We start from the raw sequence: 18,343 nt of genomic DNA on the forward strand, positions 1-18,343 counted from the left end.
GGTTCTCAAATGTAATTAGGGCAAATTTATTCTTTATAAAATCTTCTCGTCAATTTACCCTAAATAAAACCACATTTGTAACATTACAAGTTCATTAGTGAATCCCAATTTTAATGTTTCCCCAGCATTTCTAAAAGCAATGAATAAAATTATGTTTTCAAGAAAAGGCGGAAATTATTATATGGATTTTAAAATTTTGGTATTAATATTCTAAAAAGGTACAATATAGGTCATTAGAAGACAATACGGTATGTTTATGCTGTCAAACTTTAGATTAAGTTACATGGGCCACTTAGCTTCGGCAGGTAATTGTGAGGAACAAAGCCAAACCCCATTATGTGGAGCATCTCATAATTCTCTCTTAGAGTATTTTCTTACAAATGTGACCGCTTCAGGTGAACATTTTCTGTGTTAGGGGAATGAACCATAAACACTGCAGGTATGGATGACTACTTCTGACACAATCTGTCACAGAGTAATGAAGACAAGGAAAGACACAATGTAATCAGTGGAGGTAGCACTGGGTGACTGAATACATATATACAGCAAATGACTTAAGATAATATTAGTATATTGGAAGGATTACTCTGCCCTTTAAAACTGGACATATATTATTTACATGCAACATGTGGGCATTGCCGTTAAGCGACTACATTTGTTAGCATTTGTTACTACCCAGACAGACATCTGAATTCATGCCAATGCAACCATGCATGTAATTTATATGTGTCTGGCTCGACATGGCTGACTTGTCAAGTTTAACTATTAGTGGGCAAACTAAAAAGATGTGTTGAATGTGTTTTTTCAGTTTCACTGGTATACTATATAAACATATACATAGCTGTCAGGAAAAGTGTTTTACATTATGATATTTGAAAAGTAAACTCCAGCCTAGTTTCCCATTATTTTAAGGGTGGGGGGTATATTTTTTTCTCCAATGGATCAATAGAGATTGGACAATTGATGCAAAAACTGTAGTAAATCATTCAATAGTCCTACACATGTACATGATGTACTAAACATCATCTATTACTGGGGGTAGAAAGAATGTTTAAGGGAGTCCAATGCTTATTCAATAGTGGAAGTTCTATTATCATCTAAGCTTGGTTCAGTAGAAACGCAAAAGGACCAGTTATTGCGGTTATAACACGGATGCAGAAAAACATGGCTGCTTTCTTCAAGAAATAGCGTCACGCCTGTACATGGGTTATGTTGGTATTGCAGCTAATCTCCATTGCAGTGAATGGTGCTGAGCAGGTGTGCCAATGTTTTTGGAAGAAAGCAACTATGCCTTTCTGATCCTGTAAAACCCCTTTAGGGGTTATATTTAGATGGGACAAGTAGCAGATATTGAAATATTGTGGTTAAGTAACAATAAATAAATTGGTTATTAATGGAATTGTTGCTGCTGTTATCATTTGGTTAAGTCATGTAAGTACCGTAATTGTCTAACAATTAGTTACCAAAGCAAATACAGTATAGTATGAGTATTCTAAAAGACTTTCCTAATGGCCACATTTGTTTGATGTTTTGGAATGATCGTAGATTCGTAGAGTGTATATGCCTTCTTAAATATATCTCCATACTGTAGTAATATAATCTGTTTTTAACAAATGATCCATTCTAAATGCAGCTTAAAGGTGTTTTCACACGGCGAGATTTCCTGCCCGGTAACGACAATATATCAACAATATAGCCCGTTAATCGGCGCTTGTTTAGCTTTATTAACATGGAGCAATAGTCAGAATGTATGGGGACGAACAATCATTCGTCACCATACATTTGCATCTTGTCGGCAGCACATCCCCGTTTACACTGGGAGATGTGCTGCCGACAAGCGACCATTTTTTGGCCATATAAAAAGAAGTGATCAGCCAGTGAACAAGTGTTTGCTCGTTCATCAGCTGATCTCTGCCCTGTTATCACAGGGCAATGATGAGGAACAAGCGTTCCTACGAGCCCTCGTTTGCCCGATCATTGGCCCATGTAAAAAAGGTCTTTCGACTTTGAGTACAGTTTGTCAAATTTAGTACAACTACTCTACCCTCTTTATTAATGGTGGTGCCGTTTTGGATGATTGTACTGTGTATTCTATATTTTGTCGGTTTCAAAGGTTGGTGGTTTTATGGTCTTTTCCATACTACAGAGCTGTAATTAATCCGTGTTGGTGCCTTCATAGTATCTTTGGAATCTTAGAAAAAAAAAACTGCATATAAAATCGGAGGCATGCCGAAGTAGAGTATAGGCCTGAAGAATTCTATGCGTGCTGAATTATGTACAGAGCCGTAATACACTTGTGTCCATGAAGCCTAAAGGCTAGGACTAAAAAAGGTGACATTCATGCATAAAAGCTTTGTTGTGGTCAAGCAGCAGGCATAGCATGCTAGCTTATTCTCCACTGTAAGTACCTGACTTACATAACGTAAGACACATGTTGTATAATATGCATTGACACACATTGTATTGTCAATGGGGGTATAGTGTACGAGACTTTATCGCAATTTTTAATTCAGTGACTTACATTGCATGGAGTGCAATTGGTGGATTATTTCTTGTGAATTGTTCCCCATGGGTGTACGTACAATAGGGGCCGGCTATGCAGTTGCTATGGGGCTCTTGGACAGAGGGGGCAAATTAGACAGAGGGGGCAAAGCCCTGGTTAGTCCCATGATCCCTTTTGTCCTGGGTGGAAAAGTCTGGCACAATAATGGGTGCTCAGTTTAATACTTGCTACGGAACTCCCAAATGGGTTGGAGAACATAGGCTATACTACAATAGAGTTTTATACCGGCATACTTTGGAGTGCTACAGGAATGTAATTTAATCTCCCCCATTGTGCTTTGCAATTGCTTCATCTTGTTATTTAAAAAGTGTGAGTGACGTCCCAGACTTTCTAAATATGTTTTAAATGTAGGTCATATGATTTGCACAATTGACATGAAAGAGTATCTAAACTTTCACAAAACTTTTGATATGTCATAAAAACCTTTCAGAAGTTTTGATCGGTGGGGGTCCGGGTGCTGAAAGTCCCACCATAACTGGAACTAAGGGGTAGAAGTGCACAGCTGTGAGTTCCGTGTTAGGCTAAAGACTTCAGCCTAACTAGTTGTGCCAATCACAGATGAAGATGCAGAGCCTCTGTGATTGTCGGGTTCTCAGGATCTGGACCTCCACCGATCAAAATTTCTAATATGTCTTTATGACACATCAAAAGTTTTTGAAAGTGCAGATACTATTTAAATAAAAAAAGACAATGAAACAAGATGATACAAAGATATATGCCTTTCCTTACTCCATTATTGAAGTGCGTGTTATATGGTGCTGTGATAAGGTTTATATAGCACTTATGGCCTATTCTTTCCCAGATATCTTAATGCTGATCTATTCAGGGAGAAAAATGAAAAGTATTTGCAAATGAAAGAGGAGAAATGACTTAACATGTAAAATCAGCATTTTATTTCTACACATTTACGTCAGGAAATGTTCTGTTTTCTCGCTTAACAGCTTAGTTTAAAAGGGATTTTTTTCTCTTTCAAGCGTCTGAAGGCTGTAAGTTATGTTACGTCGGTGTGGGAAAGTATTGAATACTTAAACACTTCCAGCTTAGAGACTTAGAAAAAGCAAAAACACACACATACGTCCCGCCAGCACAATTAAGACAAAGCAGAAATGGCACAAATGGTGACAAAGGCTCAACAATTTTCAATTGCCCGCTCAGTCTGTAATGAGAAGAGCTGTTTACCCCATGTTCCTTATTAAAGTGAAGTATTTTATTTAATGAGCATGACTCATGCAAGGTGTTCCTATAAATCATCGGCTGGTTTACAAACTCAATAACTAGGCTTCCTGCTATAACTAGGCTGTGCACACCTTAAATTATTAACACACCAAGGCCTAAAGGCAGATCTTTGATGGTGATATAAACACTGTGAGGACAAGGTGCTCTCTCAGCAAAAGATTATTGACTCTAATTACCATTTACCATTGAAAATAAGACAATAAAATATGAAGGGGGGCGGAGGCAATGGGCTTTTATTCTGCTAGGAGTATTAAAGAAAGAAAAAGTCTGTTGTTGTTGACAGATAGCATACACTACAGTTCTAAAGCTGTTTGTGTTTTTTCTTTCGGAGTAATAGGAACAATAGGAAAAAAAAAATGTGGAGAAGATTGGATTCATGCAGACTTTGAAATGCATTGGAAAGCACCAGAGGGCACAAACAAAGAAGATACACTGGAAAGGCTCCCTCTTTTAATTGTTTGCATGAAGAAGACGTAAACCAAAGAGCACAAGGCATAGGACATGTTAGAGGATGATATTGGTGTCTGCGACAAAGGATTGTAGAATTAAAACTTTGTTTGTTGTTGAAAATAATAAATTATTTTATTTTTTCATTTAATGATCAACTTTGTGGTGACATAGATGTAAAAAATATTTGTCAGATTCGCAAGATAATGAGTGCTTGTGTCTGTGCAGATTTGGTAACAAAGTTAAATTCATTTTAGATGGAAAGAAGAAAGGACTTTCTCCTGTGATGTTTCTTTTCACTACAATAAAAGCATTTAAACAGTTAAGGTATGTTCACACGGCTTATTTTCGGCCCTTTTTCGGGCCGTAAACGGCCTAAAAACGGCTGGAAAAACAGATGCAGAACGCCTCCAAACATCTATCCATTGATTTCAATGGGAAAAAACGGCGTTCTGTCTTGGCGGAGCGTTTTTTCACTTGGCTGTTTTGAAAAACGGCCGCGTAAAATATGCCCGCAAAAAAGAAGTACATGTCACTTCTTGAGCCGTTTTTGGAGCTATTTTTCATTGATGCTATAGAAAATCCGCTCCAAAAACGTCTGTAAAAAACGCCACGAATAACGCAAGTTGCTTAAAAATACTTCTGAAAATCAGGAGCTGCTTTCCCTTGAAAATAGCTCCGTATTTTCTGTCGTTTTTTGCTAAGCATGTGAACATATCCTAAGGGTTCTTTTACATGGCCCTATATAAGCTGTGAAAACTAGCGCCGATTGATTATACAGCTCGTCCATTGATGACGCTTGTTTGCTCCTTTTACAAGAAGCAATGATCATGTATGGGGAACAGCGATTGTCACAACGATCCTTCCTTACCATACATTTCCATCCTGTCGGCAGCATGTCTCCATGTTTACACAGGGATATGTGCTGCCGACTAGCGACCATTTTATCGGTCGTATAAACGATCACATCAGTTGATGAACGAGCATTTGCTTATTAATCAGCTAATCATTGCCATGTTTACACAGGATTGGCAACAAGCGCTCATGTGAACGCTCCTTTGCCCGATCATTGCTCTGTGTAAAAGGGCTTTAAGGCTATGTTCACATGTGGCATTTCTGCCACATTTTTTTTCCACCAGTTTTTCATAAAAATGTTAGGAAAATATTTTAATGCCACGAAATAGCCATGTGTGAACATACCCTAATTTGGATTTGCTATTCAGGCAGTTCTAGTGTTTACTTGCCAACAGTAATACCGAACTAGTGACCCAGGGGCCAAATGCGGCTTTCAAGTCCCTATTGCACAAGCCAGGCCAGAAGGGAAGTCAAATTCATAGCATGTAGTTGCCTTTCCCAGGTTAGGCTGTGTTCACATCACCGTTTCTTTCCACTGAGGGGTTCCATCAGAGGTTTCCATCGGGTTAACCCGTCAACGGAAAAGAAAACTGAAACCTTAGCTTCCGTTTCCCTAACAATCGAACTCAATGGTGACGGAAACCTAGTTAATGGTTTCCGTTTGTCACCGTTGTGACAGGGTTCCGTTGTTTTGACGGAATCAACAGTACAGTTGACTGTGCTATTGGTTCCGTCAAGAATAATCTCCGAAGGAAGCCCTCAACGGCAGTGCAACGCTGATGTGAACAGGCCCTAAATATCTAGACTTGAGTGCTACTGTATGCTGCACACTCTACCCAATCATAAAGAAGAGACAAGCTGTTTTCTCCTCTCTTATGGGTGCAATGTGGCATTTATCCCCATCTCCAAAAGTTGTGAGGTGTGTATTTATGATTTTTTGTTTATGTAAGCATATATATCTATTTATGTTTGGGCATTTTTATATGGCTGTATTTGCTGGCTGTGTTTCTTCAAAATACTAAAGCGTTAGGAAAGGTTTTATTTTATTTTTCCTTCTGCTGAGTCCAAATCAGTTTTTAGCTGAATAAAATATCGGGAGAAAATTCCAGCCACATATATGGCTGTGTTAGTAAATCATATATGTATGTGTGTGCATATGTACCTCATGTCCAGGCTCTGGCTGAATAAGTTGTGTGGGCCATTGAGTCAAAGGTCACATTTAAGGCCCCAATTATGTGTTTGGTTGACCATCACTTGTTTAGAGCGGTATCCAGAAGTCAATATTTGGGTCTATGCCTAATTCTCCTTACTATATAGCAATCATGTTATAGTGTTAATCCATTGTTGGATACATGAAGCAACTATTGATATGGATGATTGATGAGTAGAATCTTTGTGAACATAAGAACTTATGTATCAATATGTCTATATGATAGGAAAACACCAATAATAAGTTGAGGTAATTGCCATCCTATGCCGTTTATTTTTTATAGATATTGTGTCCGTCCCCCAACCCAATGCTTTTCTAAAATGAAAAGTCAGCACTAAAAAGTGGAAATATGTAGATAAGAATTACCTTGGTTTTCACAAAACTAGTGGAAAACACAGAGGATCAAATTTATAATATATCAGATATCAGATGCTACAGATAATGTTTGAAACATAACAAGGAAGACTCTTTTTTTTTTAAATTAAAAAGGGGAAGAGAGAATGGGCCACTCAGAAAGCCCAAATATAAATAAGCTACTCAACAGGGTAAAAGGTAGGTTATTGTGTACATGGCATTCAGCTGGTAACCAGACCTACAAGGGTTCTTTTTGATTTTTTGGGCTTTGTTGGCATAAATACTGTAAAGTTACCTGTGCTTACTAAATATGGTGTTTGGTCCCAGTATTATCAATTGTGTTAGCGCTCAAGGTTATTAACATTAAATTTCTGTAGTTACGGAGAACTCTACTATTTGTCCCTTTTAAATGACAGTATTTAGCCTTTGATTTATCATTATGATGAGGTAGACCTATCCTGTATCTTTTACTCATGCCAGTCCTCCAGATAAGGTAATGCATGGGACAATTATAATAAAAGCTTAGAGTGGTGGTCAAGAGACGCATTCCACGGCTACTTAAGATCTTTGCAAAGGAGAATAAGAAAACAGCTCTGCTGTTTAGTAAACAGACAAGGAAAAGCAGATACATTTGGATTTTGCTTAGAAAATCTTTAAAAAAAATTAATCTGAGCTTGCTAAATGAACTTTTGCATTTTACAAAACCTTTTTAGTATTTTAACCAATACCACATTTACTCTGCAGCCTGTAGATATAATGTATTGTGTGCTTTAGGCCCCTCCCATTAATAAAGCTACCCCAAAAGTCACACTTATATTATTAAACTAGAACCTCCTCCTGTATAGCAATCATCTGCAAAGAGAACGAGATATTGTAAATATAAGGCCTCATGCAAACCATAGAAGTTTATCGGTCCCTACTGTACTTCTATATGTGTCTATGCAGCCTTTGCCGTATACAGAAGACTTATGTACTGAATTTAGACTACAGCACCAGCTCCCAATGCATCAACTATAATGCACTGTTGATTCTGAGTAGCAGGCGCCTTTGCCACAGTGGTGCCCATAGGCAGATGCCTAATGGAAAATATCACTAACAGTATCTTAAAGCCAATTAGGTTTCCCTTCTATTTTGAACTGCCTAATATGCATATGGTTCTAATGCAATTAAGTTCTTATAATTCACTCTGAATGGAATGAACTGTTAATACAACACAACTGTATTCTGTACATGTTGGATGGTCAGGTTATATTGGGGGATTATTGGATTATACTTATTAATAGTACTCCAGATGCAACATTCAGATTGTAAATCTAACTGGCTATGAGCAAAGCTGTCACTTACTATATATCTGAACTATCCAAATGACAGATATTCTCAGTCCAGTAGTCCAGTAAGTATAGGCATATAGTAAGGTACTCCCGCTTATAATCTGATAAATATAATAATATGATAAAGTTATGGTTTACCAACAAGTTTATCACTTTCTGGAGCAATATCTCCTACAGATTTTTTAAATAATTCTATACTTTGTCAACAATGTACGTAATTTAGATAAAGGCTAAACTTGACATTCACGCAGAAGTGCTGGTTGGAATGATACCGGCACTCAACAGCTACAGGTACCAACCCAGTTTGACTAAGAATTTCCTGGAAATGTTAGAAATGAAAAATACACATTGTCAATGGGAATGTCTCATGAAGACAACCCCCATCTATTTGATTTATTAGAGCATTATGGACTCATAGGGGGGCGGCCTATTAGCCAGAGCATACAGTATCAAAGTTACAGCAGCAAAGACTCGGCTTAGCAGTGTATTACATGGTTGAATATAATACATTGCTCCTGTAAAATGCATGGCCTGGATGAAACATCCAAAGCAATATCACCTTATTGCCAGGAGCTCCATGAGCCACATCCATGGTAATCAGCTGATCGCCAGGGTGGCTCTTTTGCAGCAGATTATTAAAAGAAGAAAATAAAATGTTGTTTGCTGCTATAAGACAGAGCTTCAAAATTCAAGAAATCTGAGAAGGTCTGTCATTTTTCAGTCATCAACCCTGTAAATACTCAATTTTAGTACCTTGATTTAGCTACAATCACTTATTACACTATGGAAAATCTCTGAATCTAAATTAAGAATGGTTAGTAGTTCATGAAATACGCATGATGGCTTCTTTTATCTGGTACCACACTAAAAAAATTATGGTGATAAAATAACTGATGAAACATCTTTGCAAAGAAAAATAAAGTAATAATTTAATGGATCAGTAATTTATAATATATTAATATAAATGAAAATGAAGTTTTATATATATATATATATTTCATATATATATATATATATATATATATATATATATATATATATAGATATATAGATTTCACTGTGTCGATACCAATGGGAATTTATTAGTTACAGCGTAACCTTCAATATAAGATACGTTTCACTCTTTGGCGATTTGTAATAATGATACAATTGTATCTATACAGATAATACATTTATCTGCATAGATACGATTGTATCATTATTACAAATTGCTAAAGAGTGAAACGTATCTTATATTGAAGGTTACGCTGTAACTAATAAATTCCCATTGGTATCGACACAGTGAAATCTATCTATCTATCTATCTATCTATCTATCTATCTATCTATCTATCTATCTATCTATCTATCTATCTATCTATCTATCTATCTATCTATCTATATATACACCGTGTTCCAAATTATTATGCACATTGGATTTAAGTGTCATAAACATTTAATTATTAGTTTTTCAATTAAACTCATGGATGGTATTGTGTCTTAGGGCTCTTTGGATCATTGTAATCAATCTCGGACACCTGTGATAATTAGTTTGCCAGGTGTGCCCAATCAAAGGAAAACTACTTAAGAAGGACGTTCCACATTATTAAGCAGGCCACAGGTTTCAAGCAATATGGGAAAGAAAAAGGATCTCTCTGCTGCCGAAAAGCGTGCACCTTGGACAAGGTATGAAAACATTGGATATTTCAAGAAAACTTAAGCGTGATCATCGGACTGTGAAAAGATTTGTGGCTGATTCAGAGCACAGACGGGTTCGTTCAGATAAAGGCATAATGAGGAAGGTTTCTGCCAGACAAATTAATAGGATTAGGAGAGCAGCTGCTAAAATGCCATCGCAAAGCAGCAAACAGGTATTTGAAGCTGCTGCTGCCTCTGGAGTCCCGCGAACCTCAAGGTGTAGGAGAGGGAGGGGAGAAGGAGAAGGGAGAAGAGAAAAGGAATAAAAAGACACAAAAACGCTGCCTAAAGAAGTCTATGGAGAGGGGAGGGGAGCAGGAGGAGGGAGCAGAGTGAGAGAGAGACACAGACATGTTGCTTATAGAAGTCTATAGAGGCGGAGAGGAAACAGGAGGAGGGAACAGGAGCAGATAGAAAGAGAGAGACACATGCGCTGAATATAAAAGTCTATGGAGAGGGGAGAGGGAGAAGGAGCAAAGTGAAAGAGACACCCATAGATGTGCAGCAGCTTCTGGTAAGAGTTCTAAATCACCCCAGCTGGAATTTCAGCTACACTGCCGATTACAGCTAATAATCTCTTCCAAGCTACTGCAACATATATATATATATATATATATATATATATATATATATATATATATATATATATATAAACCATAGAACAGAATAATGGCACCAGGACTTCCAGATAGATGAAAAAAGGGTGGATTTATTCACCTCAAGTGAACAGCGACGTTTCGGTTTGTCACAGAACCTTTCTCAAGCTTGAGAAAAGTTCTGTGACGAACCGAAATGTCGCTGTTCACTTGAGGTGAATAAATCCACCCTTTTTTCATCTATCTGGAAGTCCTGGTGCCGTTATTCTGTTCTATGGTTTTTATGCATTTCAATTGGGGAACTGATTCATCCTCTGATAACGTGCACATGGCCTAATATATAGCTGTATGGAGTGCTGTGTTCATCTACAAGTGGATTGTATATATAAAATAGCGTTAGGAGAGTGGGACTCTCCTCTTCTCTGAGTGCTGTGTATAGAAGACATGATTGCAGTTAGGCACCGCTCACTAGCTCACTGTAATGCACACATAACAGTAGTGCTCTTATACAATATATGGCCAAAAGTGTCTGGACATCCCTCCTAATAATTGAGTTTGAGTGTTTCAGCTACATACATTGCAAACAGGTGCATAAAATCAAGCACACAGCCATGTAATCTCAATAGACACACATTGGTAGTGGTATGTGTTGTACTGAAGAGCTCAGTGACTTTAAAAATCCCACTGGGATCATTATGGGATGATACCGTTGCTGCAAGTCAATCAGTGAAAATTTAGATCTGCTAGATCTGCCTCAGTCAACTGTAAGCGCTATTATTTTGAAGTAAAAGCATCTAGGAGGAACAACAGTTGAGCCACGAAGTGGTAGACTACGCAAACACACAAAGCGGGGCCAAACTGCCTCTGGAAGTGAAGCTAGTGCAAGAACTGTGCTCAGGAGTTTCATGAAATAAATTTCCATGGTAGAGCAGCCTAAAATTACAATTTGCAATGCCAAGCGTCGCCTGGAGTAGTGTAAAGTATGCCACCAGTGGACACGTGTTCTCTGGAGTGATGAATCACATCTCCCGATCAGTCGGATGGACGAATCTGAGTTTGGCAGATGCAAGTAGAATGTTACTTACTGGAATGCATAGTGCCTACTGTCAAATTTGGTGGAGGAGGGATAATGGTATGAAGCTGTTTCTCAGGGTTTCAGCTAGGCCCATTTATTTTAGTTAAGGGTAATGGTAATGCTACAGCATACAGACATTTTAGACAGTTGCATGCTACAGACTTTGTAGCAATGGTTTGGAGAAGACCATTTCCTATTCCAGCATGACTGTGCACCTGTGCAGAAAGTGAGGCCCATAAAGTCTTGGTGTGACGTATTTGAGTGTCTGCACAAAGCCCTAACATTAATCGTATCAAACTCCTCTTTGCGAACTCCAAATTTTGTGAACTCTGAATACAAGCCAGACCTTCTTGTCCAACATCAGTAGTTGACCTCACAAATTCTCTTTTGGTTTAACCCCTTTCCGCCACAGCCATTTTTTGTTTAATCATTTTATTTTTTTCCTCCATACCTTCCAAAAGCCATAACTTTTTATATTTCTGTTTATATAGGCGTATAAGGGCTTGTTCTTTGCGGGACGAGTTGTAGCTTTTAATGGCACCCTTTATTGTACCATAGAATATACTGGAAAGCTGGGATGGGATGGGAAAAATAGCAATTCCCTCATTATTTTTTGGGTTTCATTTCTCCGGCGTCCTCCGTGTGGTAAAAAAATGACATGTTCATTTTATTCTGCAGGTCAATACAATTGCGGTGGTTTCAAATTTGTATATTTTTCTTAATGTTTTACTACTTTTACAAAAAAAAAAAAAATTGTTAAAAAATACATTTGTTTCGTGTCGCTATATTCTGAGTCCATTGATTGAGCAGTGTGTGAGCTTGTTTTATGCAGGACGAGCTGTAGTTTTTATCGGTACAAATCTGGGGAATATACGATTTGAAAATAGCAATTCTGGCTAAAGTTTTACTTTATTTGGCATTCATTTTGGATGTTAAATAGTGTTATATTGTTATGGTTTAAACTTTTATGGATGCGGCCATACAAATTATGATTATTTTTTATTTTTTGGGGTGAACAGTTTTTTTTTAAACTTTTAATATTTTAGTGATATAGTGAAATACATATGTATCGCAGTACATTGTGTTTTTTTACTGGCCGAAGGATGGCAGACTTGGGGATATTCATTAGGCGCCCAGGCTGCCTGCCATGACCACCATCAGCACCACACAATCGTGTTGCAGGGGCTGGGGCAAATGGCTGTCGGAAGGGGCCGCCCCCTCTTTCTAGCAGCTTAGATGCCGCAGTCGCTGTTGACTGCAGCATCTAAGTGGTTAAACGGCCGGGATTGCAGTTATCACCGATCCTGGCCGTTGCATTGAAGTGTTGGCCTGTGAGCCAGCTTCGTACTTCCCTTTCCCGGATATGACATAACTCTATGTCAGATTTTGGAAAGGGGTTAATGAGCACAAATTTCCACAGACTCCAAAATCTTTAGAGAAATTTTCACAGAAAAGGGTTTCCTGTTATAACCACAATAGGGGGTCCAACTCCATATTGACGCCAATTGTTTGGTATGCAATGTCCAACAAGTTCATATACAGTGGATATAAAAAGTCTACACACCCCTGTTAAAATGCCAGGTTTTTGTCATGTAAAAAAATCAGTCCAAGATGAATCATTTCACAACTTTTCCACCTTTAATGTCACCTATAATCTCAATTGCATTGAAAAACAAACTGAATTCTTTTAGGGTGGAAAAATAAAAATAAAGAACAAAAATAATGTTGTTGCATAAATATGAACATCCTTAAACTAATACTTTATAGAATTACCCTTTGACTGTATGACAGCATTCAGTCTTTTTGGATAGAACTCTATCAGCATGGCACATCTTGACTTGGCAATTGTTGCCCACTGTTCCTTGTAAAAGTGCTCCAAATCTGTCAGATTGCGAGGGTATCTCCTGTGTACAGCCACCTTCAGGTCACCTCACAGATTTTCAATCGGATTCAGGTCTGGGCTCTGGCTGGGCCATTCCAAAACTTTGATCTTCTTCTGGTGAAGCCATTCTTTTGTTAATTTGGCGATATGCTTTGGGTCGTTGTCGTGCTGAAAGGTGAAATTCCTCTTCTTCTTCAGCTTTTTAGCAGGGGCCTGCAGGTTTGACTGATATTTGACTGATATTTGGAACTTTCCATATTGCCCTCCACCTTGACTAAAGCCCCCGTTCCAGCTGCAGAAAAACAGCCCAAAGCATAATGTTGACTCCACCATGCTTCACTGTGGGTATGGTGTTCTTTTGGTGATGTGTAGTGTTGACTTTGCGCCAAACATACCTTTTGCAATTATGGCCAAAAAGTTCAACCTTGGTCTCATCAGACCATAACACGTTTTCTCGCATGCTTTTGGCAGACTTAATGTAGGTCTTTGCAAAACATAGCCGGGCTTGGATGTTTTTCTTTGTTAGAAAAGGCTTCCGTCTTGCCACCCTACCCCACAGCCCAGACATAAGAATACGGGAGATTGTTGTCACATGCACTACACAACTAGTACCTGGCAGAAAGACCTGCAGCACCTTTAATGTTGCTGTAGGCCTCTTGGTAGCCTACCTGACCAATTTTCGTCTTGTCTTTTCATCAAGTTTTGAGGGACGCCCAGTTCTTGGTAATGTCACTGTTGTGTCAAATGTAATCCACTTCTTGATGACCGTCTTACCTGTGTTCCATGGTATATCTGATGCCTTGGAAATTCTTTGGTACCCTTCTCCTGACTGATGCCTTTGAACAATCAGATCCCTTTGATGTGTTGTAAGCTCTTTGTGGACCATGGCTTTTGCTGTCACATGCAACAAAGAAAATGTCAGAAAAATCCTAATAGAACAGCTGAACTTTATATGGGGTCACTCAGAATCATTTTAAATAATGGCAGCTGTGTACTGACTACTACTTAACATGAGTTTAAATGTGATTGACTAATCTGAACATAACCACATCCCCAATTATAAGAGCGTGTTCACACATATGCAACCCCATTATTGTAGTTTTATTATTTTTATTTTACCCCTCTAAAGGATTTCATTTTGTTTTTCAATGGAATTGTACAGATTATGAAGGTGGAAAATGTTATGAAATGATTCATCTTGGACTGATTTTTTGACATGACAAAAACCTGGCATTTTAACAGGGGTGTATAGACTTTTTATATTCACTGTAGGTGTGATGGTCAGGTCGCCACATACTTTTCTCCATAAAGTGTAAGCAGTGTCCAATAATACCAATAATAAGTCCCATGTAATCAAATGGTATATAGTAATATCCATAAAGAAATTCTCTTGCATAAAAATGTTTCCCATACATTTCTGTGTCTATATAATAGTGTCCATGTAGCAATAACACCCATAAAGCCCATGTAGTAATTGTTTTCTTTTCCAAATAATTTGATATATTGGGCGAATACTCTCCAGATTCAGACTAATTTTCTTTACACTGGACTGTACTTGGACCAGGAGTGACATGTTCTGGTGAGCTGCGTGGATGCTCACTTTAAAAAGTGATTGTGCCACTACCTTTTTTTAAATAATTTGTGAAGGTGGCACCACTTATCAGTGACCGACCGAGTTCTTTCATCGATGAAGAGGTTAGTATTATCTGTATGCACATAAAATAAAATGCATCAGAATTATACATGAATCATTAATTCGTTAAACCTTTAGAACTGGCCTTGACCAGTGCAAATTAGACATTTAAACACCCAAAAGAGCTATCATGGCCATCTCCAAAAATAGAATAAGTCCCCCCTCTATGGAATATGGAAAATGTGACCCAAAGATACGGTAAAAAAAAGTTGTTTCTTAGAGAAAAGGGCCCCTTACCTATAATAGTGAAAAATTGTAATGTTCATTTTTGCTATGTGTGAGTGAGATATTGTTCTTATTGTTTGCATATTGTTCAAGTATTGAAAACATAGACTTCATACTGTTTTCTTATTATTGCTTAATGGGAAACTTGAAAAAATTAGATGAGTGTATTAAAGTTGACATGTAGTCCAGAAGAATAGGAATTATTCACGGCGCTGCTTCCATGTATCCACATAATTTTGAAGAATAATAATAAATAGAACATACAATTGTTGTGGATACATTAAAGCAATCCATTGGATACCTCCCATTCTTCTAGGTCCACTCCGATACACTTTACACAAACAATCTTCTGAAGGAACCTGGAAGGAGTACGGCAGCACCATCCCTTTTCAATATGCTTTCATGGTAATTATGCCCACGCACAACCCCAGTAGGTGTGTTATTCTGCCCTATGATGTCCTATGAAGCGCCGCCATCTTGAGTTTTCTCTACTGTTAGGGCTGATATGGCAATGTTGTATTTGTAGCCACTGCTTTTCTTTTCTTTTTTTTTTAGTGCTTGAACCTTTTTATCAATAGATGACAGGGCTTTTTGGTCACTTATCTCCATCCCTCTAAAGAAATATCTGTTTTGCTGAGGTGCAATTAGATGTTAATGAGAGATCAGGAGAAGATAGCTCCCAACCGACAGCATTCTTATGTTTATGACCAGCTTTAAAATCTGTTACAAATCACATTGAATAGCTTTGGATAAGAGGTAAAATTTGAGTAAATTCTGTGACCATTGTTACATAAAGGATGACTAAATGACTTGTACTTCAAAGGAGGTTTCTAAACAGGGTGTGCCTCAACACTAAATAAAATAATCTTTTTTTGACCCAACACAAAAGCCACTGAAAATACTTGATTTAAAGAGGACCTCATGGTGATTTAATCTATGCATTTAATTGAAAACTAGTTTACGAATTATAGCTGTATAGACCTATCTGGATAGGTCTAGGTTTATACTCCTATAATTTCTAAACTCCGATGGCATACAGTGTTCTGACACAGTGTCAGCGTGTATGTCACCAGGGTTTATGGGAAGGTGACATAAGCATGCCAGAACCAGCCTTACAGGAAGTTCGGAGCCGACACCAGCAGTAAGTGGTTTCATTTACATATTGTGCTCGCGCCCTGTAAAGAGTTGTTTTTTTTTAACATTTTTTTAATTACTTAAATTTAGATGAATATTTATTTTAGAGGTGAGAAACGTTTATCTTTTTCAATTAAAAACATACATAAACCTTACCATGGTTGGTCCTCTTTAAAGAGGCTCTGTCACCAGATTTTGCAACCCCTATCTGCTATTGCAGCAGATCGGCGCTGCAATGTAGATTACAGTAACGTTTTTATTTTTAAAAAACGAGCATTTTTGGCCAAGTTATGACCATTTTTGTATTTATGCAAATGAGGCTTGCAAAAGTACAACTGGGTGTGTTGAAAAGTAAAAGTACAACTGGGCGTGTATTATGTGCGTACATCGGGGCGTGTTTACTACTTTTACTAGCTGGGCGTTCTGAAGAGAAGTATCATCCACTTCTCTTCACAACGCCCAGCTTCTGGCAGTGCAGACACAGCCGTGTTCTCGAGAGATCACGCTGTGACGTCACTCACAGGTCCTGCATCGTGTCAGACGAGCGAGGACACATCGGCACCAGAGGCTACAGATGATTCTGCAGCAGCATCGGCGTTTGCAGGTAAATCGATGTAGCTACTTACCTGCAAACGCTGATGCTGCTGCAGAATCAACTGTAGCCTCTGGTGCCGATGTGGCCGACACGATGCAGGACCTGTGAGTGACGTCACAGATCTGCACTGCCAGAAGCTGGGCGTTCTGAAGAGAAGTGGATGATACTTCTCATCAGAACACCCAGCTAGTAAAAGTAGTAAAAACGCCCCGATGTACGCACATAATACACGCCCAGTTGTACTTTTACTTTTAAACACACCCACTTGGACTTTTGCAAGCCTCATTTGCATAAATACAAAAATGGCCATAACTTGGCCAAAAATGCTCGTTTTTTAAAAATAAAAACGTTACTGTAATCTACATTGCAGCGCCTATCTGCTGTAATAGCAGATAGGGGTTGCAAAATCTGGTGACAGAGCCTCTTTAAGTAATGCATTCCTTAGAAATCACATAATTAATCAATCAATGTCAAAGGAGTTATCAAGGATTGGAAAAATTGATTTGCTTTTTACCAGAAATAGTGCCATTGTGACACTTTCAGCTGTGTCTGGTATTGCAGCTCATCCATATTCAAGTGAATGGGACTAAACTGCAATGTATCTAGTGTATTCCAGTTTAGCATATTTAATAGTTTATATGTATTGCGTTATCAGTTGTTTCACCTGGGAATGGGATTTGAAAAACCGGCTTGAGCCACAACAGAAATACCCCATAGGAAGTTGGACAGCTGACGATACACGTGAATCGGGGTTGTATGGATGCTGGGATTTGGACTTCTGATTTCATGATCGATCATTACTAAGGCTGGGTTCACACGACTTATTTTCAGGCGTAAACGAGGCGTATTATGCCTCGATTTACGCCTGAAAATAGGGCTACAATACGTCGGCAAACATCTGCCCATTCATTTGAATGGGTTTGCCGACGTACTCTGCATACGACCTGTAATTTACGAGTCGTCGTTTGACAGCTGTCAGACGACGACGCGTAAATTGACTGCCTCGGCAAAGAAGTGCAGGGCACTTCTTTGCAACGTAATTTCAGCCGTTCTTCATTGAAGTCAATGAAGAGCAGCTCAAGATATACGAGCGTCACAGACGCCTCGCATAATGCGAGGAGGAGCTTTTAAGTCTGAAACGACGCAGCTGTTTTCTCCTGAAAACAGTCTGTCTTTTCAGACGTAAAAGCCTCTCATCGTGTGCACATACCCTTAGTGTGCTTCCTCTGCTGTTGTTTTTTTTTCACTTGGAAGACAGTGGAAGATAGTTGGGCTGTCCCTATACAGATTGGGTTGTCTGGATCTTGTCAAAGTTAGTAGGATTTGCCAACAAATGTCTAATGTATATGACACCTTAAATTTCTTATCCCTTTTAGTTATTTTAAAATGTATTTACTATAACTCTGATAACCCCTTTAATGTTCCCAGAAATGTTCTACAGGACTCCTCTTATTGTTGCACTAGTTTGACA

Source organism: Rhinoderma darwinii, chromosome 5 (genome assembly GCF_050947455.1).
Source record: "Rhinoderma darwinii isolate aRhiDar2 chromosome 5, aRhiDar2.hap1, whole genome shotgun sequence".
NCBI classification, from domain to species: Eukaryota; Metazoa; Chordata; class Amphibia; order Anura; family Rhinodermatidae; genus Rhinoderma; species Rhinoderma darwinii.